This window comes from Hippopotamus amphibius, chromosome 8 (assembly GCF_030028045.1).
Source record: "Hippopotamus amphibius kiboko isolate mHipAmp2 chromosome 8, mHipAmp2.hap2, whole genome shotgun sequence".
Taxonomy (NCBI): domain Eukaryota; kingdom Metazoa; phylum Chordata; class Mammalia; order Artiodactyla; family Hippopotamidae; genus Hippopotamus; species Hippopotamus amphibius.
In genome coordinates this window covers 61,624,161-61,648,180 of record NC_080193.1, presented here as the reverse complement: position 1 = coordinate 61,648,180, position 24,020 = coordinate 61,624,161, and the positions used below count along the sequence as shown (strand labels likewise).

Below are 24,020 nucleotides of genomic sequence, written 5' to 3'. Positions count from 1 at the left end.
CAGATAGGAGAATCAGTTGTATTGCATTTCATATCAATTTTTAAATTAAATTATAGATCATGCTTTAAAATTTTTTTAAATGAATAGTTAAAATTTTCTCCTTTAATTCCTAGTATGGTAAGTATAACCCATATTAGCAAAAGCTCTTGGGAGTCCTCAGTTTTCAAGGTCGCAAAGGAGGCCTCATACTAAGAAATTTGAGAACTGTTTTTTTAAGGAAAGGCAGCTAGATTCATCAAATGAACAAAGTTCTGAAGTTTTAATGTTTTGCATATTTCTTTGGAATATGGACTATATACCTCTAATTTCTTTTCCTGGTTGTAAGGATACGTCACTGGATGGAGTTCTGTGTCATTCTCCAAGTAGGCAGAAGGTTTTTGTGTGTGTTTTTAAAGAAGATTTCCATGTTTCTGAAGATTGATGCTACGTATATTGTTGCTACCCAGAATTGAGATAATGGTTAATGGTCATTGCATCAGCGTATTCATTCTTGATACCACTCTTCTGGTTGTGAGCTGTTCATGCAGCTGAAAATAAACTGCCATTTTCTCTGAAGCCTTTACAGTGGGCTAATCTGTCTGCTGTGAAGTCTTCCTGACATTTCATAGCTATTTTCTAGATGATCAGTCCACAACTTATGAATGTTTGTGAATTAATTATTTGCAACAATATAATATGAATTACAGATGGATTCCATAATGCCATTAATACTATGCACATAGCCTCATTGTGGACTATTAACATCTTTCTGTGGGGAATTATATTCTGACTCCTAAATAAATTACTCCATTGCAGTCCAGCAGGGGCAAGAAACCCCTTTTTCCTGCTTACAATAGAAACAGGAGTGCTAAAGCTTTAATAGAAGCAGGAGAGGCATTCTGAAGCAATGCTCAAGAGAAGCAGGTATCCTAGGCACCCGAGGTGGGTAGAAAGGGTGGTGAGTAACACTCTCAGATGAAGCAGGTGTGGAAACTTTGAGCCAACCAGCAATGGTGGAGGGAAAAAGGAGAAGGGATGTTCTGGATGCTGCTTGGGGGTGATAGATTCCCTTTTGCGGCAGTTGCTAAAAAATAAGAGGTGGGTAGTCCTAAGTTGGAAAATCCACCTGTATAGAGTTTTGTTGTGTTGTGCTCTTACGTTTGGTTATTGTATGAACTGAGCTCAAAAAAATAGAATGACGAGACAGTTGGGAAAATTGAACTCACAGGTTTATAGGCCAGAGATTTGAATGTAAAAGGAAATAGATGAACTCCAGGGGCATTCATGATCAGGAAGAGTAGTAGAAGCCAGGAGGGTGTTGGAATATGCAAGCTGTTCACAGGGGCCCCAAACAAAGTCACATTACAGGGTGGCTGTTTAGGGCAGGGGTAGCGCTGGTGATCAGCTGGCACAGTTCAGTCAAAGAATGCGCTGACTCACCCTACTGCCTTAGGGTCTCTGGTAGGAAATATAGACTTTTAAGAGTGGTATCCATAAAGGAAGCGTGTTATGGGGAATGGTGGTTATAAAACAGAAATCGAGAACCAGGAGAACTTGGGGACACAGATGAGGCCAACTTTGGAGAACTAGAATTTGACCTGAAGTTGAGCTTGTCTTCTTCCTGCCTAAGGGCATTGTTGACCCCTTGTCTTGAGGCAAGGCTGGGCCAAAGTGGGAAGCAGAGTGACCATAGCTAGCTATCTGCACTGGAGTGCTAGACCTGCCCAAGAAATATTTGTTAAACTAATGGATGGAGGTAGGGCAGGGGAACAGCTGGGTCATTACACTCATGTTCTTCATGCAACAGACATTAGGTATCATATTACCTACCCGCTAAATATTCTCTAGGCTAGGGGTCAGCAAACTTCTTTTTTAAAGCACCAGATAGTAAATATTTTAGGATTTATGGGTAATTATGGCCTCTGTTAAGTTTGCCACTGTAGTGTGAAAGCAGCCATAGAAAAATACATAAATGAATGGGTAGCTATATTCCAGTAAACTTTATTTATGGAGACTGAAATTTGAATTTCATGTACTTTTCATATGTCACAAAATATTACTCTTTTAAAAAAACGTTTTTCTTCCGTTAAAAAATATAAAATCCATTCTTAGATCATGACTGTGAAAGAACAGGCAATGGGCTGAATTTTGGGCCATGGGCCCTAGTTTGCTGACCCTTGTTGTAAGCAAATAAATGACTGTCAGTTATGATGCAGAAATCTTATTAGCATTACTAGTATAGATTCACTAGGACAATGCTGTTGGTGACACTGTCTTGTTTTATAGGTGACACTGATGATAAAAATCCATTCGAGAATTTAGATGTGACATCCGCAGCAGGTTCAAATCTCAGCTATAAGACAAGCTGGATACTTCGTAAAGATTTTCATCTGTTATACACAGAGAGCCAAAATCTGTTACTGAGATTGTCTGGGTGAACTGCCTGCTGGGTCCAGTGATGCACTAGTAGACAAAGAAGTGAAAAAGAAGGCCGGCATATTCTTTGGATGACTTGGCAGAATGTGACACCAGTATGGCATCAAGCCGTACTATGATTCCAAGGACTTCATGACTAAATAAAAATGATTTTTTTATTTGGTGGGGGTGGTTGAAGTAAATTTGATCTTTATCTGGGGAATGTGTAATGTATTATCATTCCATAATGATATATGGTAATTGCTTTGGTAAGCAGACTTTAAAGATCCTGTCTGTTTATGGAACTTTATGTAGTTATCACCTTTTAGTATTGGGCTTTCTTACACTAAGGGAAATACTGTAAAGAGAATACTGCTTAAACTAAAAAAATTAACCTAAAAGAGGTTAATTTAAGGACTGTGATTTCATATGGAAGTTTTTGTTTGGGGGGGTTTGAAATTTTGCTCTCCCCTAGAGTGTTTAAAATATACTTCTATTTGTAAAAAGCTACTATACCCAGAATTTTCTAGGAAAATATCCTTTTGTGTAGGCTCTTGAACTCAGTAAAGTAGAAGATCATTCTGTACAGTATAAATGTGCATAGAACATAATATTATAAATTAATACTACTACTATTAATAAATTAATGTCTTCAGACCTATGAACTAAATTCACTTAAAATGATTTAATGAGCAGATGTGAACTGGAAATAAACCTATGTGTTTTCTAGAACTGTTGAATCACAAGAAAACTGGAACATGGAAGTACTCTCTGAACCAAGTCAGTATTTTATTTGGTTAGAGTCTCTGCCTTTGGTATATATCTGTTTATGCCAGTTATAGAGGATTTAAAAGCAGTGCTGGGAATTGAGGTGGGTGGATTCTCTCAAAGTTGAATCCCGTGTTTTCCTCAGGGAGTCTTCAACATTATTTTCATCCAGCATTCCACAAAAACTCTGGCAGCCCAGGATATAAAACATAGATTACATTTTATATAGTTCATACAGCTCATCTACAAACAGAAAAAAATTTCCTCACGACTTACCTTGAAATCTTTGTCTAAGGCCTATTCTGTTCAATTTGTCAGTGTGCCACTGCTACTATTGCACATTTTTGGTCAGAGTGCAGTGCAACTAACATAGCCATCCTGCTAGGAAAAAGATCTGCCGGTTGCTGAACAGTGGAAGTTACACACATCTAATTTACAAGTCAGATTAACGATCAGAGTCATGTGATAGCTTTATGTGGAGTTGATTTCATTTCATGGTTTTTAAGCTATTTTTCATTGAAGCAAAACGTGTAACAGAGACAGGTGTGTTCTACCATTTGAATGCCTTAAATTCTTAAATCTAGAATAAAAGGGATGTTCTTATAGATATAGATGTTCAGATCCTACAACTCAGGGATTTTGAAATAAAATGCTGTGTCACTCACTTATTGTGTCATAATTGAACTGCCCTGCAGATTTGGTTTCAAATCATTGTGATTAGTATTTGGAAAACTTTCCCATTTTAAAATGTAAGGCATTTTAGGAAAGACTGTGTGTGTGTGTGTGTGTGTGTGTGTGTGTGTTTAAATAGAGCAGCAAAACACTTTTACTTTATGAATAAGATATTTAATAAGAAATACATGGATGTAACATTGGTAGACCATTCAAATCAGGAGTTCCATTGTCATCTTCTGGAAACCTTCCATAATGGGGAGGGGACAATAAATAGATCCCTTTGTAGATTGCAGTTATTACTTTTTCCTGAAGTAAACTTTTTTCAAAATACACAAAAGATTGCATAGCTATAGCTTGATAGGTTACAGTTATTCTTATTTCACCCATGCTTGTTGAAATTGAGAAGACACCTCATAAAAGTGAGTATAAAAAAAGCAGTTTATGGCAGAAAGGAAGTGCTATTTATTGGGATTTGAGAACATAATTTCAGACAGGCATCTGTGTTAATCTTCTAGATGGTTCTTTGGCCAATAATTGATTTGAGTATAACCAGGAGAAGAAGAAAATCCAGGTATTTAAAACTAGTTTTCCGTCAGTGGTCAAAAGAATATTTTATCTTCCCTTATCCTGCCACATGGTGAGGTCTCATGAATTGATTTTTGAGATGACAAAATATTGGAATTTAGAGGGTCTTGAGAATTCATCAGTTACACCATTTTGTCCCCTGACTGTGTTTTACATAGCACTTCTTTAGTCATATTTATAGGACATAAGAAAAACAGTGATCCTGACTTTCATGGACTCCAGAAAAGACTTGAAGAAAGATTACTGTAAGGTAAGATGTAGTAGGCATACATTACTGTGATTATTTTAGTAGAGTGGTGACTATTTAGGTGGCTCCTTCCCCCATTTCCTTTTCCCCTAAGGTGATAATCCCTGGTTAAAGCTGCTTTTCCTTGAGACAAGTGGGAAGTATTTTTGTGAATGGAGATAATGAGGTTATTGTAGACATTGGGAAATGAATGGAATGTAAAAGAATGAGATTGTAAATCTGATAGGTAATAAGATCATAGATGAGCACTCCTTTTTTGGATTGACAAGGGTGCTAGAGTAAGGATATCAGTAGAATAGAGTTGATTTGTTTTTACCATGTACTGTTGTTGTACAGAGTTAAATTTTTTTAAAATATTGGAGTATGGTTGACTTATAATGTGTATTGCACAGAATTTTTAATTGTAGGTGGCATATATTTTAATCTGAATTTTAGAGTGGGAATTCTCATTTTTGCAGTGGCTCTTCACTAAATGTATATGTAATTAAATGAAGTGTTTGGGTATAAATAACATACTAATCTACTAAGATAAAATTTGTTTGACCAAATGAGAAATCTCCTTTTTTTCTTCTCCTTGGTGTTTAGTCAGTAGATCCCCACTCCCCCTTTTTGGTAAATTTTTATTTCACATTGAGTTGCTTAAAATGAAGGGTCTCTTATAATAGGTAAACAGTACATGTAATGCAGGGGAATCACACCTATCATAAGATAATAGGACTAAGACTTCTTTGTTTCAGGATTTCAGCTAAAGCTCCAATGCTGAAAATAAAGGTTAGTAAGAATCCTTATATTCTAAAGAGGAATGTGGGGCTTGGTAAAAGAGAATAGGATTGTGGTATTCACTTCCCATACATAAGTGAAATTAAAAAAGGGTTTTTAAAAGTGTCATTCAGGTGAAGAATTGTTAATCTAGTGGAGAGTTAGTTCCGTGACATTTCCCTGTTTCTTTCCAAAAAGACCTTTTATTCCCAGCCCAGGATTTGGGTATGTCTTCCAGAAGCGTAGATTGGTATTTAATTTCTTGTCTGGATGTTCAATCAGCTACAGAATCTTGTTTCTTGATACTGCAATGGCACCTTCCAAAGAGTTCTTGAGAGAGCGTGGCATATGTTTCCTAGAGTTTGGGGAGGGGAAGAGAGTGACTGGAGCTTGTGAGATGGCATGTTGAGTGAGAGGGCCGGAGTGGGAAGAGTTGACATTTGCATCTAGTGGAGTAAGAAGGCATGAGCTGTTTTTTGTGGACCAGGTGTATGCCATGGAAAGTGGCTGGGCCTGAGTTATCTTGATGGATCCTGCCAAGGAGGGCTGCTCACCCTGTGAAGGGATTTTCGGTGGGATAGTAAGAGGTCAGCCTGAGAATGCATCTCCCACACCAGGGAACTATTCAGGGTGGAGGGTCCAGCCTCTTTGCTTGCTGTAACTTAAGACCCCCCTGCTATAAAGATCCGAAATGTACTGTCCAAGCTGGGCTTTGAGAATGAGAGAAGGTAGCTGTCAGTGATTATGTAAGGATAACAGATCATCCTGCTTCATGGCTATCAAGTAAACCTCCAAGGAAGTAGGCACATGGAATACTTGTCCCTCTTCCTCTGCCTATCCTGATCTGGAGGAAGCAGGAAGTGAAAAAGGAAGTGGAGAAAAGTAAAAGAGCCAGCAAGAATTTTGAAAGAAGCCGCACATGTTCTTTTTCTTGGCTGGCCTGGGCCAAGGGGGGTGCATGGATACTCTTGAATAAGATATGAAATTGAAGGTATAAATTGGACTAGATTATGTTTTGCAATACTTGAAAGTGACTGAGAAGCAGTAGGATTTATCTGGGATGTTATGGAGAGATGGGGAAGTGAGATCCAGATGAGTATATTTGAAGTGGTGAAGAAGGAGGTTAGAGTATATATCCCATTGAGTTCAGGGTATTTGATCATTTTCTTAGTTTAATAGGATTTTAATTTCGTTGAACAAACCTTTGGTGGGTACCTACACTCTGATATGTAAGGTACTCAGTTAAGCATTTTAGGGCAGGCAAAGATGAGGAAGATTTTCTGTCCTTAGGGAGTTTCTGCTTTAGTGTAGGTAAACTTAATCCATGGCAGAGTGACATAGGTGCTCTAGACATATAAGTGGCAGTGCTGTGGGAATGTGGAAGGAATGAATACCACTGGGGTTCAGGGCAGGTTTTGTGAAGGAGGCAGAGTTTGGGCTGGGCCTTAAAGGAAGAGAGTGGTAACAGCTGGGAAGAAGAGCATTCTAGCATGAGGGAATAATCGAAGGCATGGAATTGGGAATGAATAGATGGCTGGGAGGAAATAACGCTCATCCACACTGAAAATTCTAAAAAATGGTTTCAATCACCAGTGAAACGTTTGCCCATGTTACATTTCCAGTTGAAGTTTGATTTTTTTTTACATGCCATTTTGCATTTCGTTAGTAATGCGAAAAGTATCTTCTTTTATGAGATATAGTGTAGAAACGTTATTCACTTTAGAACCTAGATGGTTATAAGCATCAAAACCAAACTTCTAAGTCTAATCACAAAGTCTGTTACTTCCCTTGATTTAAAACAGTAAAATGTAAGAGAAGATGATGATTTCTACATATGATCTTAAGCATTTGGCAGTGCAATTAGCTTCATAACAAGTGATTGTTTTTAAAAGCCTTCCCAGAATAAGAATGAATATCTTGATGCTAGTGTCACTTTTAAATAGCTGTAGTTCCAGGAATGTGTCTGTTCATGTTGTTATCTTAAATACACACCTTATCTATCCATATTGCTGTACTTCAGATGTGAAAGTAAAAATAAAGGTGTGACGTGCCTAGCAGACTTGTATGGATTTATGTAAATCAGAAAACACACAATCCATTAGTGCTGAGGCTCTAATGTATTAAATTCAAGTATGGATTACTTCCTAAAAGTTTTACACACACACACACACACACACACACACACACACACACACACACACAAAATACCCAGTGATTAGCTTTGTCCCCCCCCCCCCCCGAAAAATAAGGTTTTTTTTCTTCTGAACTCAAGACACATGCAGTTTTCTTGTGATACCTCCATATGGGTAGTTAAAGGTATTTAAATCTAAAATAGTCAACACTGAATTGATCTTTTTACCCAAACTTACTTCATCTTTAGTCTTCCTCATCTAAGGTAATGACAGTTCCATCCATGTTACTCAAACCAAAAACCTTGGAGTTATCTTTGACTCCTCTCTCTTATATCTGCACCTCATCTGTCAATAGTTCATGTTGAGTTTTCATCAAAATACATCTAGAATCTGAATCTGACTACCTTTACCACCTCCACTGCTACCTGGTCAACCTACCTATTATCTCTTACTTGAATTTCTTTTTTCTTTTTTTTTGGCTGTGCCTAGTGGCACGCGGGCTCTTAGTTCCTTGACCAGGGGTCGAACCTGTACCCCCTGCAGTGGAAGCACGGAGTCTTAACCACTGGACCACCAGGGAAATCCCTACTTGGATTATTTTTAATAGTCTCCTAACTGGTCTCCCAGCTTCCTCTTATAATTCTCAGCGTGTAACCTAGCACTTCAGTCTAGTCTCAGTGCAGTAGCCAATGTAATCACAGTTAAAACATGTCTTGTCTTTATTCAGTTCAGTACTTCAGTTTCATTTCTCATTCAGTGTAAAAACTAAAGTCTTTGTAGTAGCCTGTAGGGCTCTACATGATATTACCCCATCTGAAACCTCATCTTTTGACTGTGTTCACTGCCCTCCATTCACACCTGACTGTTGTTCCTGAAATAGCCGGCCTCAGGGCCTCGGCACTTGCTCTGCCTAGAATGCCCTTCCCCCCTAGATAACTGCTTAGCTTATTCCCTAACTTTTCTTGGGTCTTTATTGAAATGTTATATTCCTAGTGAGACCTTCCTTGACCCTTTTATTTAAAACACCCCCCTCCTTCCAGTTGCTTTATTTTCCTGATTAGCACTTTTGTGCGAACCAGAAAAATAAGTTGTATATTTTACTTTTACTTTTTTTATGGTCAGTCTTTTCCTTTTTGGATGAAATCTTGATGAGGGCAGGGGATTTTGTTTTGTTTACTACTGTACCACCCCGCTTAGAATCATTCTTGGCACATAGTTCGTACTTGAATACATAAATTATTGAATGAACAAAAGATAAGAAAAATTTATTATATGGGGGTTAAGTCTGTAGTAAAACTTGATGTGCCCTTATTGGCATCTTTGGGCAATGATGCTATTTCCAAATGTCTGAATATTACTTTTCCTTTAAAATTTTTAAGTCAAGTGTATTGTGGTATAACTTACATAAGGCACTTACTTTAAATGTACTATTCAATGAATTTTGACAGATATATATACCCATGTAACTACGATTGCAGTCAAGGTATAGAATATTTCCGTTACCTCAGAAAGTTCCCTTATGTCCCTTTGCAGCCATCCATGCTCATCTCCAGGCAACTAGTAATCTGATTTTTGTCACTAGTTTTCCCTGCTCTAAATTTTCATATAAATAGAATCACATATTATGCAGTCTTTTCAGCATGATGTTTTTGAAGCTTCCTATGTTATTCTGTGTCTTGGTAATTAGGTCCTTTTCACAGAGTAGTGTTCATTGTATAAATGTGCCACAGCTTGCTTACCCACTTACCTGATCGTGGACATTTGGGGTGTTTGTTTTGCCTATAAGGAATAAGCTACCATGACTTGTTCACATTCAAGTCTTTGTGTCTTATGCTTTAATTTTTCTGGGTTAGATACCGAGCGGTAGAATTATAGTGACGTATGATAAGTGTATGTTTAACTTCGTAAGAAACTGCCAAACTGTTTTCAAAGTGATTGTACCATATTCCCCCCAAATGTATGAAAGTTCTAGTTGCTCCATGTTCTGGCCAGCACTTGATGTTATCATTCTTTTAAATTCTGACATTCTAGTGGGTGTGTGGTGGTATCTCATTATGGTTTTAGTTTGCATTTCTTTGTTTACCAGTGACGTTGATCTTTTCATGTACTTATTGACCATTTGTTTATCTTCTTTTGTGAAGTATCTGTTCAAATCTTTTGGCCATTTAAAAAAATTGGATTGTTTGTTTTCTTGTCATTCAGAGTTCTTTATATATCTGGATATAAGTTCTTTGTCAAATATTTTCTCCTGGTCTGTAGATTGCCCTTTTTTTTTTTCATTAATGGTGTCTTTTGAAGAGAAGTTTTAATTTTTGAATGAATGAATTTTATCAATGTTTTCTCCTTCCCTCCCTCCTTCCCTTCCTTCCCTCCTTCCTTTTTTGGTTCTTTCTAAGAAATCATTAACTCCAGGTTGTAAAGATTTTCTCCTGTTTTCTTCTAGAAGCTTTATGGTTTTAGCTTTTACATTTACTCTCTGGTCAATTTTGAGTTAATTTTTGTGTAGAGTGTGAGGTAAGGATCAAGGTCCATTCTTTTCCATATCTAGTTTTCCAAGAATAACTTGTGGAAAAACTGTCTTTTCTCTGTTGAGTTATCTTGAAACTTGTTCAAAATCAACTAATCATATATTTGTGAATCTTTCCCTATACTCTATTATGTATTGATCTATATGTTTATCATGCCAGCACCACACTATTTCATACTAAGTCTTGAAATAAGTGATATAAGTTGTCTAACTTTGTTCTTTTTAAAAATTGTTTAGGCCCTCTAAATCCTTTCCATTACCATGTCCTTGGAACTGTGTTTTGTTTTTAATTTATTTTTTTGTTGTTCTTGTTACTCACAAAAGGGCATTTTAATATTTCCCTTGGCACTTAAGGCCCTCTCCAGTTAGGCTTTATTCTGCCTTTTCTACCTTTGTTTTCTACTTATTTTATACCTAACAAATACTCCAGAGTTTTGGTCACTATTTCTATATTTACCTCTTTTTCTTTGATAATACTCTTTGCTTTGATGAAAGCCCTTCTTCACCTCTCCCTGTTAAAATGCTAATCATTCTTCACAGTCTCTCATTTCTTTATGGGGATGCTTTTCCTACTAGGATATTACAGTCCTTTAAATATTTGTCAAATCCTTCTGATTAAATTGTAGGCTCATTGAATGCTTGACTCATCTTTGATTCTCCCGTAGTGCCTGACTAGCCCAGAGCTGGCACATAGTTGATGTTCTGTAAATATTTATTGAACATTTACATAAATAATCTTTAAAATAGCCTTTAGGGTACCTTAAACTATTCGATCTCCAGTGTGGCTTGTTGAGTAAATAAGCACATATGTAAGAGTGTACTACCTGCTGTAGGTATCATACTGCCACTCCCCAAATAGATCTTTTTTCATGGCTGTAGTTTTAGAGTAGGGAAAAGAAAGAAATAAAGGGGTCATTATTTCATCTAAGTAGTGTTCCTTGAGTAGAGTCAGGGGATTGCTTGTGGGCAGTTACTCATCTTCTGATGCAATCCATATCTTTCTTCTTTTAACTTTTACCAAGAGTCCTTTAACTTAACCTGTGTTGGTCAACATGATTTGTTATTGAGGACAGGCACTATTTATGGTGGCCAACTAAGCCCTCAATGACCTGTATACAAATGGTAGACACACGGATATTTTTTGTATGCCATGAGTAAGTGTGGAGATGGGTATCATGGCAGAACAGAAGAGGAACACTTGGGTGTTTGGTTTTCCTTTTAGGGTCTCGTAGACCTATATCTAGGTGTATAAATTAGGGAGGACCAAATGTGCTTTGCTTAGCCCAACGTTCACTGACTGAGCAGTCTATTTTCAGATAGTTCTTCAGATAGTGAAAGTCATCCGTCATTGCTTAATTTTATATACTCTTCCATTTATTTATACCTACTGTCATTTGCTGAGATCATTCCTTCAAAAAACATTTCCTTGAGGACCCATGATGTGCTGGGTGCTAGTGCTGGCACTAAAATGATAAAAAAGACGTGCCTCTTGGAGGAGTGGAACTTTCAGTTGAGGCATCAGTATTCAACACATGCTTCAATATCCCAAGGAAGTGCTATAACATATACAGAATTGTGGAAAGCTAGTTTTTGACCTTTAAATCCCTTCACTCACATAGAGGATATCAAAAGAGGGAGAGATTTCATTAGGCGAATTTTCCTATAATGTGATTGGAGTACTGTGTGTTTTAGCCCTGCCTTTCACAAGTTAGGCATCTGAATCTTTCATGAAGTCTAGTGAGAGAAGTTTCAACTGTAGTACATGGTCTGAAGTTGAGGTCACAAAGACTGATGCTTGACTCATGCCTGAGAAAGCGTAAGTGTTCTGTGGCAGTAGGGCAGGGCTTGAGAAGTAATCGCACTGCTTTCTTCCAGCAGGTCAGAGTGTATGTATGTATCGCAGAATTTGAATATCAACATGGTGTTATTTGAAAAGGAATCCTGCCCAAGAAAGTTTTCTGCCGGGGAAAGAAGATCCCTGCAGTAAGGAGTTGTGGGATGTTATGACCAGAGGTCAGAAACTGAGGGGGCGTTGGGAGGGAGCTGTTAGCTAAAGGAGAGCACTGCTCCTGGCAGGAGTTTTGCGCTTGGAGGATCATACCCATGGAAGAATGCATATACACTTCCCAAGAGAAGGCAAGTCAGCTTTAAACACCTGCCATATTCATGTAATGCTACATCATTTGGGTATAGTAGCATCAAATAACTGTTCTGTTATGCCCTACCTCTTCTCCCCTCCCTAACCTTGATCCTGGTGGGCTCAGAAAACTTGGAAAATGACAGAAGAGCAACGTCTTGGTGCGAAGGATCTTGTTCTTTCCCTCACTGACAGTGGCCAGCTCTCAGCAGGTCCTAGCTGAAAAGAGAACATAATATTTAATGTTAACTATACTTTGGAATTTTGACTATTATTTGGATGTAGTCTTTAAATTTTGAAAAATTTTAAGCCTGCAGAAATGTTGAAGTAGTAATCTAATAAACACCTCATACCTTTTACCAGTTAATAACATTCGGCTACAAGTATATATTTTATATACAGTATACTTTTTTTGGCCAGTGGAGTGGGGCTGAACCATTTGAAAATGACACTTTACTCCTAAATACTTTAGCTTTTCTATCTTAAAAATTAAGGTATTCTCCTACACAATGCCATTATCACACCCAAGATTTACCATTGGTACAATAACGTTATGTAATATATAGTCCATATTCAAATTTCCACACTTGTCTGTCTGAGACTAGTTATTTTAAATTACTGAACTTACCATTTCAAGTCATCATATGATTTTCTGTTACTTATTAGGGACCAGAAAGTCATGAGGATTACTTGAGTTTTTTTCTCAAGAGCAGAGGTTGGTTTACTGCTGAGTAGGTTTAATAAAGACCAGTAAGAGACAAAAATAAAGTTTTTGCATGAAACCCGTCATTTCTGTATGGTCAACATGTTGGGTACACTTTTAAAAGGGTATCTCAGTTCAGTGTACTTTTGCATTGTTCAAGAATAGATTTCCTATAGATGAAACAAAATTGTCAGGGTGACGATAATTATTGAGCTAGGTGATATGGTTCATTAAACTCTTATCTCTACTGTTGTGTGTGTTGGAAAATTTTCATAATAAAAAGTTAAGGGATTTTTAGAAGCTTGTGTTTTCTAATTTGTAGATTTGAAATGTTAGAAAGTCACGTATTATGTTATTTTATACTATTAATATCAGGAAATCAATTTATAAAATTAAAGCACAGTGATAATGATATTTAGTTCCAATTTTTGAGTATAATAAATGTCAGGCATTAGGCTAAATCTTTTACACGTTCCACTTTCACATTCCAGCATCTCCAAGGTAAATTTTATTTATTTCATTGAAAAAATAATCATTCTTTGGAGTTCATTACTCAGTTTGAAGGTTTCCCTTCATCTTTTCCTTAGTTTGTCATTTCTCTCTGAAGTGGAGGAGGGACTGAGCCCAGGATTGGTCCTAATAATGGAGTGGATGACCTGGATGAAGGTTCATGTTGGGTCCAGAATTGAAGCTAAAGGTTATAAGAAGCAGGGTTGAATCTAAGAGGTTTCAACATAGTGCAGTCCTGGCTCTAATTCACATTTATCAGGTAATACAGTTCTGAATAAAATGGCAGTGGTTAATTTCTCCCAACTAAAAATAAAATAGTCCTAAAACCTAGTGTTTAGTTTTGTTAGAATTTATTTATTTGGAATTCCAAATATTTCATGTATTAGCCATAGTGATAGTTTTGGTGTGGATAGAATTTTTTTGTACTTTTTATAAGCCTTATTCTCACAATCTTAATACTAAATGTAGGATCTTGTAACTATCTTAAAAAACCACTTTTGATGGAAGTCAAAATACCACTCTGTCTCTGTATACATTAGATACATTAGTGATTTCTGAGTGTTAAACACAATTTATGTCTTCCTTTCTGTTTAGTATATTTTGTAAAGGTTTTAAGAGTGAATAATTAAAAGGAATTGCACTGATAAATGAGATGATGTTGTTGACCTTTGTAAGGGAGAAAATTTAGTCATTAATGTTCCGTGTTTCTTAGCAACAGAAAGTATTCCTATGCTGGGCATTTTCATATATTTCTTATAAACACATATTTGGAAGTATTTTATATGACCTGATGATTGTCCATCTGTCCTGAAGCTCTCATTGCTTCTTCATTACCTAAATGTCCTCATTAAACTGCACATTCATACAATATATTCTTTTAGCTTAATAACCCACAGTTTGACTTGAGAATCATTTGGCTTGTCAGAATCTTAAAAGAGTTCTTGGAAATAAATTTTTTGTATGTATTGTGAAGCTAAAAGTTATTGAAAATGTGTTATAGTTTCATTATAAAACAAGTAGAAAAAGATTGCCTTGGGAGCTAGCTAACTATTTTTTTATTGTCCTTAGCCTCTAGGGAGGTAGTTTAATCACGTGTGATAAAGAAATTGCTTGGTTATATTTTGGCAAGCTGACTTGTATTCAGTTAAGATCATAATTTATGAAAATGCTAGGGTCATAGGGAATGTTGTATTCATTCATCCATTCAACAAATATTTATTGAGCACTTACAGCATGCCAGGCTCTGTGACAGGCCCTGGGGATACAGTGGTGAGCAAACATACGGGGTCTCTGCTTTCTAGAAAAGAATTGTGGTTGTCAGAGAGCATGATCTGGTCAGGTAGGAAAGGCTTCCCTGAGGAAGTGCATTAGCTGCTATCTGAAGGTGGGTCCAGGAGGAGCAGCATGTGCAGTGGAGGCTGCAGGGCGCATTAAGGACCTGCCAGAAGGCTGGGGAAGCTGGAGTCCAGAGAGTGCACGCCTGCAAAATGAGGCTTGCTAGGAAGTTGTTTTTGAGAAAGGACTTCATCCTTTATAGATGTTTTATGAAATCACCCCTTATCTTTATATTGACTTCTGTGTATCTGTTTTAACATAATAAACTATGTTTTCAGATACAGATTTGGTACAACTACGTGAGAGCGTAAGCATATACATGTACACACACTAATGCAGTGGTGCAATTTCCTCTCAGGGCTTTTCTATCCAAGGAAGCAGGTACTATTTACTATATATACTAGACAATTGGCAGCAGGTGCTTCCCACTTTCTCTGATCTTTGCTTCTGTTTTTTCACGTTGTAGTTGCTTGCATCTGAATACTATAGGTGTTTGTATGGTTTATCCCTCAGGTTCTGGAATAGATGTGTGACAGAAAGCTGTAATGTAGTCTTTTTCATTCATTCATATTATCACTTGGTGCTTGAGGATTGTGGTTGACTATTTGATCACTCCTTTTACATATGATTTGCTTGTTTATTTCTTCTCCTGTTTAGTATTCAGGAATTACATATATAATCTAGCAAAAATGATCAACTCAGATTAATTTTTGTAAAATATCTTGGCAGTTTCATTGACATAGCTTTGTGCTGCATTTTGTTCGTGCATATGGTTGTTTGTTATTTTTGAGTGTTTCTGAAATGAAATTATTTGCTAATTTGTGTAAATTATATTTAAAAATAAAATGACAAGGTTTATCCTTTTGAATTGATTGGATGTAACTTATTAAAATCATGTTATTCTTCATAAAGCAGACTTACAAAAGTCTTATTTCTTGTTTGTGTTCAATTATATAATCAAATAAATTATATCTCCCTTTAGACATGTCCCAGTTTATTGAACACTTTGATTTCCATAGTGAGCATATAGATAAGATAGGTGGCTATGTAAATTATTTGGGATAAATTTTATAAATAGTATTGAAAATCAATTTCACAATTCTAGGTGTCATGTTTTTTAATGCTTCTGTTTGTAGGATAGGGTACTGAACAAGGCAGTGCTTAAAATACATAATTCTGGCCCTCAAAGAGTTTACATTCTAATAAGAAAGAAAGGCCAGTGTATGAATAACTTCAGTGGAATACATAGTGTAAGAGAGGCACAAATAAAATTCAGAAAAGAAAGATTTCATATTAGGCATTTCTTAAAAGATGTGATACTTGAGCTGGACCTTAAGTAACTGGTAGAAGATTGGCAAGGAAAGATTTGGGGAAAGAATATTTCAGGCTGATCATATAACAGGAACAAGGTACACAGTGTATCACTGAAGGATCTCTAATGGTCCTACATAGGAGCAGGCAGGGAGCAATTGGCTATTGGATTAAATAATGGGGTTTAACTGCCTTGTAAGTGTATGTAGATCTTACTTGTTAGGCAGTGGACAGTCCTTGAAGGTTATAGAACATTGTTATGTGTCAGACCTGACTGAACATGTCTTCTGATTTATTTATAACAACTCTAGTTTAATAGATATTACAATGTTTATTTTAAGAAGAGAAAAGCTGAGGACCAGAGGAGTTAAGAGACTTACCCAAGGTCTCATGACAAGTAATTGTCAGAGCTAGGATTCAAACCAAATGTGTTTTTGAATCTGCATGCTTCCTTTTTTTTAAGTGGAAGAATGAGACAGGCTAAACTTTAGGAATGTTACCAAAGCAGTTGGTTTCTTGGATGAGAGAGTAATGTTGGAGAGGCATGGTGCCCAATTGGGAGGTTATTTTAGTGTTTCAGACAAGTGGTAATATGAAAATTGAATTTGGGGTGTTAACAATAGGAGTGAAAAAGAGAGTTTGTATATGAGATTAAAGTGGCAGAATTGTCAAGTCTCGGTAATTAAGAATGCATGCATTTAGGAGGGACAGGGAAGCCTGTGAGAAATGGAAAGAAAACGGAGAGCCAGAAGAGTATATACTATTATGGAAGTCAAAAGAAGAAAGTTTCAAAGATGGGATAATTGAAAGTATATGAGTGAAACCGACCAGGACCTTATGGGGCTCCTGGGTACAAGTCCTTTCTGTATCCCCTGTTTCTTGTTTGTAGGAAATGGGCTTCATTCAGTCTCCATGACCTTCCCTGAGTTCCAAAGGTAGGTTCAAATAGTTGCTAATCAGGGAAGGGAGGGGACACAGAGACAAGGGGTGAGCAGTCAGGAAACAATAGTGTAGCTTTGGGGCAGGGTCTGATTCCTCCTCCACGAAATGTACGTAATAATATCTTTGAGTTATTCTGTAGAACTAAAGCCCCTACCCAGGTAGAGGATAGCAACTTCAGGCTAAGCACAAGATTCCTGGAGCACTGCCCTCCTACTTCACCATGAACCAATCAGCCTGCAGCCCTCACCCTAAATTTTGCCTGTAAAACCGACCCCCCCACCCCGACCATCCCGGCGTTAGGGTTTTGAGCATGAGCCATCCATTCTCCTTGCATGGCCCTGCAATAAACCTTTCTCTGATCCAAACTCTGACTTTAAGTTTATTTGGCCTCACTGTGCCTTGGGCACATGAACTTTGTTTGATAACCTGAGGACCAAGTGAAGCTCATTTGGTGTTTGGTGACCACTGGTCGCTCTTGAGAGCAATTTTAGCAGAGTAGTGTGATTAGAAACCAAATGAAGGATTGAAGAGTGAGTTTGAAGGTACACAAATATGATACATCTCCACTAATGGGGAGACAGTGACGTAGACTCCTTTGAAAAATTTAGCGGACAAAGTTGAAATGATAAAGGATTAAGGCAAAGGATTTTAATGGTTGGGGCAAGGGGATTAATTTGTCAAAGCTACAAAGGCATTGGTGGTGAGAAAGGGATTGAAGATTTTAGAGAGGGAGTAATTGGTGGTTCACGGTCTTAAAGGATAGTTGTTGTGGAAAAAAACCTGGCCACTGTTCACTGATGCTGAATAGAAATACAGAGACAGAGCTTCTGAGGAGTAGAAAGGAATAGGGGCAACACAGTAGGCTAGCACCTCAAGAACTGTGCTCCCCTCCCTGGGGAATAGGGAGAGGTCTTATAGTTGGGGCTTTGGTCAGGGGTATGCAATACGGATCAAGGCAGTAACAGTCTTGAATTCTTCTGATGGGTTGGTGGTGAGGTAAGTAGGAGTCAGCATTATCAACATTCAAGTCCAACTGGTCTGGGGTCTACATGCTTGTGGGCAGCACACCATCGTTAATCGTTAACTTCTCGCACCTGGAGGGGGTTTCAACATCTGCAAAATAGCTCAAAGATATTGTTGTGTGTATTGTTGATGGGGAAACAGGATGTTGCCCCAAGGCTGCTCTGGACTGTTGCTCCCAGGTCTCACACGCGTCCCCTCCCTTCACTAATTAACAACTGCTTGAACCTGCCCATTGGAACTCAGGGAAGGTGATGGAGGCTGAATGAAGGCTGTTTCCTATAATGAAAGAAATAGGGGACACAGAAAGGCTTTGTGCCCAGGAGCCCCACAGGGACCTGCTTGGTATCATAGTGGGAGGGTTTAACACAGGTGTGTGGGCTAAACTTTGAGAGAAAAAGGATTCTTTTTCTTTATGAATTGGCAGGGAAAGAAATTATGTGGGATTGAACTGAAAGGACTGGAACCCAGCCGAAACCCAGATTAAGACTTTAACCCACAGTCTTTCAATTGAGATCACACGCCTGGTCTCAGGACTTAATGAAGCTCAGGGCTTGATGTCTTGTCACAGAAAGAATTTAGGGAGAGACAAAGTGATAAGTAAGAAGTGGATTTATTTAGCGAAAAACACACTCCACAGAGTGTGGGCTATCTCACAAGGCAAGAGGCCCCAAAATATGGGGTGGTTAGTTTTTATGGGCCGGGTAATTTCGTTAGTTAATGAGTGGGAGGATTATTCCAACTATTTCGGGGAAGGGGCGGGGATTTCCAGGAATTGGGCCACCACCCACTTTTTGACCTTTTATGGTTGGCCTCAGAACCGTCCTGGTGCTGGTAGGTGTGTCACTTAGCATGCCAGTGCGTTACAATGAGCGTATAATGAGTCTCAAGGTCTACTGGAAGTTGAATCTTCCACTGTCTTGGACCTAGTTGGTTCTAACCAGTTTTTGTCATGTCTTATGGCTATGTCATTCTTTTAAAGGTTGTGCCCTGCCCCCTTCCCTCTTGTTTCAGGATGTGTCTACTTATAATTTATAGGAAGAGCTTAGTTGCTCATGTTAAATGACCTAGAAAGTTTATTGAAGGAAAAGAGTGGTCATCTACTAAGAGTGAATAGGCAGAGATGGTGCTGAGAACTTTCGAAAAGAGGAAAAGATTTTAGAACAACTGCTATGGTCAGTAGATAAAATGGCAAGAATTTCCAAAGCAAGGATTTCTGGCAAGAATCTAAGCATACTTTTTTATTGGGCATTTTTTTTCTTGGGAAACAGTTACATTTTCTTGTACAGTTTGAACCTTCTGTTATCCATGTTTGTATCAGGGCATCAGTTCCCTCTCTTGCTCCCTCTTTTGTTCCTTCCCTACTTATAGCCCTCCTTCTAATTCATTCAACAAATATATTTTGAATGTATGTGCTCTACCAGGGGCTTGGGATATCATTATGTATAAATCAGATGGTCTCTTCCCTAGTCTTAGGGTCTAAAGTAGACTTCACTAACTCAGAAATATCTAGGAATACACCATAGGGCATGGTGGGACCTGTAGGCAATCCAAGGGTATTCTCATTCAAGTTAAAAACGAGGTCTGCAGGCCATGGCTCCTCTCCCCTCCCCTCCCCTCCCCTCTCCTCTCCTTCCTTCCTTTCTTTCTGTGGATTTATTTAGAGAGAAACACATTCCACAGACAGAGTGTGGGCCATCTCAGAAGGACCGGCTTCGTTTCTTTCTTAATGCAAAAATTTCTCTATAGTATGAATTGTTGCAAATTCTTAAGGAGCTTTCACTTGTGTCTTCCTTTTTTTAGGTTTGAATAGGTTAGTTTACCCCATCAGTCTTGAAAACCTGCTCCAGCAACCAGTGTGCTTTAAAGTTTGGAGTATTTTCAGCTGTTTAGTTCACATTAAATCAGACCAACCCTTAAAACTTACTAGGTTCCATAGTGTTTTACACAACAGATATGGACTATAAAGGATAAATTCATCTTAATATTTGATTTCAAAAAGTATTTTTAAACCTTCACCTTGGTTTTCATTGTTCTTTATAGTTTTGTAGGTTTATAGGTTGTAATTTCTTTTGTACAGTTTTTTTGTTCCCCCTCTTAAGAAGGAGGGATAACAGATAAACTTTTGGATTCATTTTCTTACTTTTCAATCTGAAGTTTATGTATTTGAAGATATTATTTCCATCAAAGGATTGGATATAAATTGTTTTGGCAATGAACTCTGTATCCATTATATGTGGTATATTGTAGCAACTCATGTTCTTGTAGGAAGGGGAACCCCTTCTATGGCCCAAGAGTGGCTCTTGTCTAACACTCGGAAATGAATTGTCCGAGGAGACACACGTGCTGACAAAACAAAAGACTTGGGAAGGGATGCTCAAGTGGAGAACAGCAGGGTAAGGGAACACAGGAGAACTGCATGTGGCTCATAGTCTCAGGTTTTATGGTAATAGGATTAGTTTCTGGGTTGTCTCTGGCCAGTCATCTTGCTGGGCCCATATTTGGTCTGATTGGGGGTCCTTCTTGGCGCTCGCATCTCTCAGCCAAGATGGATTCCAGCGCAAAGTTTTCTGGGAGGTTGGTAGTACATATGGACTGGCATCTCCTTCCCCCTTTTGGCCGCTCCCGAATTCTCCTGGTTACGTTTTGGTGGCAGCGCCGTGTTCCTTATTGGGACCTCTTGTTGGGAGACAGCTCATGCAAGTGGTTATCATCATGCCTGTCCAAGGGGGTGGTTTCAGTCAATGATTCCCTAACAACCTGATGAACATATGCTGCATGCTCAAAAGTTAATGAAGGAGAATAGAAGAATTTTACTTTTCCAGTGGTGCTAGTATTTCCCATACTGTGTGACCTGGAATAAGATTTTAGTGGGAGGTTAGAGCTATGAAAGATCTAGCTTTAATAGGAAGGGAAGGTTTGGTCTTCATTATACTATCAAAAAGGTCTTATGCTAATGAAAACTATGCCTAAAACACAAAAGGTTTTTTTGGGCTCATCTTCATGGAATTTGTATTTCATTACCAGCCTGATGTATTTTATCATCAAAGAATATACTATGGTCATATCATTTGATCATTAATCTCTACAAATAACTAACTTTGGTTAAGTTTTTAATGTGATACTTGCCACTACCATTCTAAAATTCCTTCCTAAAAGCTATGAAGTAAACTGATTTCAGTGTTTCTTTTCTATTTGCATTTAGTTGGCTTCATGCACACCTCGTCATTGAAATGTTTTGTAGCTGGTAAAATTATATTTCCACAAAGAAAGGAGAAGTTTTTAACTTATTTCAGCTCATTTGATTAGAAATTGAATTTGAAGCTATATAAAAAGTAAAAATTAAGGTCTAGGCAGTTAATAAACAGTACGCTGGCCTAAATTGGTAGACAGATCTGCAAATTACAGAGTGTCTGCATAAGAAGTGCCATGTTTTATCATTCTTTTTTCCCCTTCCACTCAAATCTGTGTGTGTGTTTCATTCTGCACATTTTACTCTGCATTTTCTATGCTTAAAAATATTTTGTCAAAATACTATACTCTAGGGAGCATTGGTAATTGCTAACTTTCTACAGGTGTCTGTTATGGTATCAGCTAAAACATGGGTGCCACGACTGTCTTCTAGAGGGGAGTTTCTTGGCATTCTTGCTTAGAACTTCGCCCTGAAAGGATGTGACACCAACGTTTAAAGTGAAACTTTATTTCAGCAAGGTATACGGTTTGACTCTAGAAGGAGAATCAAGCAGTCCTGAAGATTCAGGTTTCCAGAGACCAATCTGAAGTCAAAGGAGCTATGGGCTGGCTATGGTTTAGCTAATTTAAAGAAGATAATTGCAGAAAGTTACCATATAAGTTTGCATGGAATGATCACAAAACTCTTTAACTTGCTGTGAATACAGCCCCAGTCATCTGTTTTGGTGACCTCTTACTACTTTATAAACAACTGTAAAACTTAGTGGCTTAAAAACATTTATTTTGCTCAGGAGTCTGTGATTTGGAAGGGTTCATTTGATATAGTTTGTCTTTGCTATGCTTTGTGTCAGCTGTGTGGCTCAAAGGGGAGGGCAAGATCATCTGAAGGCTTCTTCAGGAACATGCTTGCTAGGTGATGGTGGCTGTTAGCTGAGATAACAACTGGGAATCTGGGTTAGAACACTTATTTGTAGCTTTTCCATGTCACCTGGGCTTCCTCACATATGTTGACTAGATTGGAAGGGTGAGGGAGGGAAGAGGGGGACAAGGGAGAGAGAGAATAGAGAGGGAGAGGAATATGGAAGGGAGAGAGAGAGGGAGGATAGAGTGAGCCAGAGCTAGAGTGAGAGAGAGAGAAAGAACCTCTACAGTCATCCTTGGTATCCCCCCAGGATACCCAAATCAGGGGATGCTCCAGTCCTGTGTATAAAATGGTGTAGTATTTTCATCCTCCTGTATACTTTAAATCATCTCTAGATTACTTATAATTATCAATTACAGTTAATACAATGTCAATGCTATGTATCAATAAATAGTTGTAAATACAATGTCAGTACCATGTTAATAGTTACCTGTGCATGGCAAAGTCAACTTTTGCTTTTCAGAACTTTCTGAAACTTTGTTTTTTTTTTGAAATATTTTTGATCTGTGTTTGGTAGACTGAGAATGTGGAAGCTGCAGATACGGAGGGACAATTTATTGCCTATTATAGGTTGCCTTTGGAATTCACACAGTATTACTTCTGAGGCATTATATTCCTTGGTACAAAGCCCTGCTCAACTTAAGCTGAAGGGGAAATTGTTCCTGCGTTTGGGTGAGGGAATGGCAAGTGCTTGAAAGTGCATGCGGGGCTGGAAATGGCCACTGCTGTGGTCGTTTTTGGAAAATACAGCCTGTCACAACGCTTTACCTGGTTATTTGTGTTCTCTTATCTCTGGTCTCAGACTAAGTGATTCAGGTGTATGAGGTCAGTGTTCAGTAGGTAAATGTACAAACTAGGTGATAAGGATACAGATTGAAATCCTTTTGTATGATTAATAGCTCGCTCCTTTTGTTACATTTTTTGTAATTGTATCTTTTTCTGGAACTCTATCCTTGTTTGTCCTTAGGAGGCAGGATTAAAATTGCAAACAAACCAGGGTTTTATGTTATGTTAGCTTTATTGAAAGGTGCTGTGATGTACTGCAGTTGAGTGACTAGAGTTTAAGACCCAGTTCTGCTACTTTCTAGCTGTGCAATGTTGAGACAGTTACTTAGCCTCTGTGAGTTTGTACATCTGCAAAGTCAAGGTGATGATACTGTCTTTATAGAGCTGGTTTGTAAAATAGAGATATTTTAGGTAAAGGGACAGCTCAGTGATTGCGAGGTCTTGGGGTCTCAGCCATTCACATTAGGCAGGTTGATGAAAATGTGTGATTTAGAATGTTAAATTGATTGTGTTCTAGAATGATAGATTAGGAAACAAATTTAAGATATGTAACAGATACTTTGATGCTAGAAGAACTGTAGGTGCCTTTGACTGAAAAGGATTAGAATAGAAGAAAAACTATGAAGAACTTCTTAAAGAATGTCTTCATTTTAAAAGGTATATCTTCTCAGATATAATCAGCTTTTTCTTGGAATGAATGTTTCAAAGATTTATTAAAATAACAGTTAAAGTACTTTATTAAATGCCTTAATACCTTAGTTTGAAATGTTTTATATTTAGTGAAAAGTGCTAATATTTTTTAATTTTTATTTCTCTAATTGTAAAAGTAATACGTATATGTTATAGAAAGAAGCTAAGGAAACAAATCACCCATGATCCTGTTATCCAGAGACAGACTGTTAATATTTTGTTATATTTCCTATCATTTTTTTTCTTTGAAATTTTATAGTTTTCCATAGTTAAGATCATAGTATGTGTACCATTATAATCTTCCTTTTTATTTAATTTTACGTCATAATCACTTCCCACATATTAAAATTTCATTTATTGTATGTATGTATCATGATTTATTTAG

The 24,020-nt window shown here is 37.7% G+C and overlaps 1 protein-coding gene across 19 annotated transcripts in view; it reads left to right on the top strand.

Moving 5' to 3' along the window:
* GTDC1 (glycosyltransferase like domain containing 1) overlaps positions 1-24,020 on the top strand; it is a 375,875-nt gene that overhangs the window by 8,903 nt on the left and 342,952 nt on the right. For 2 of the 19 annotated variants that reach the window (XM_057744685.1, XM_057744689.1), the window contains exon 1: positions 11,575-12,070. The exons of the other annotated variants lie outside the window; for them this stretch is intronic. The gene's annotated coding sequence lies outside the window, so the exon portion shown is untranslated. Of the gene's footprint in view, positions 1-11,574; positions 12,071-24,020 lie in introns of those variants that run through there. 19 annotated transcript variants of the gene reach the window in all.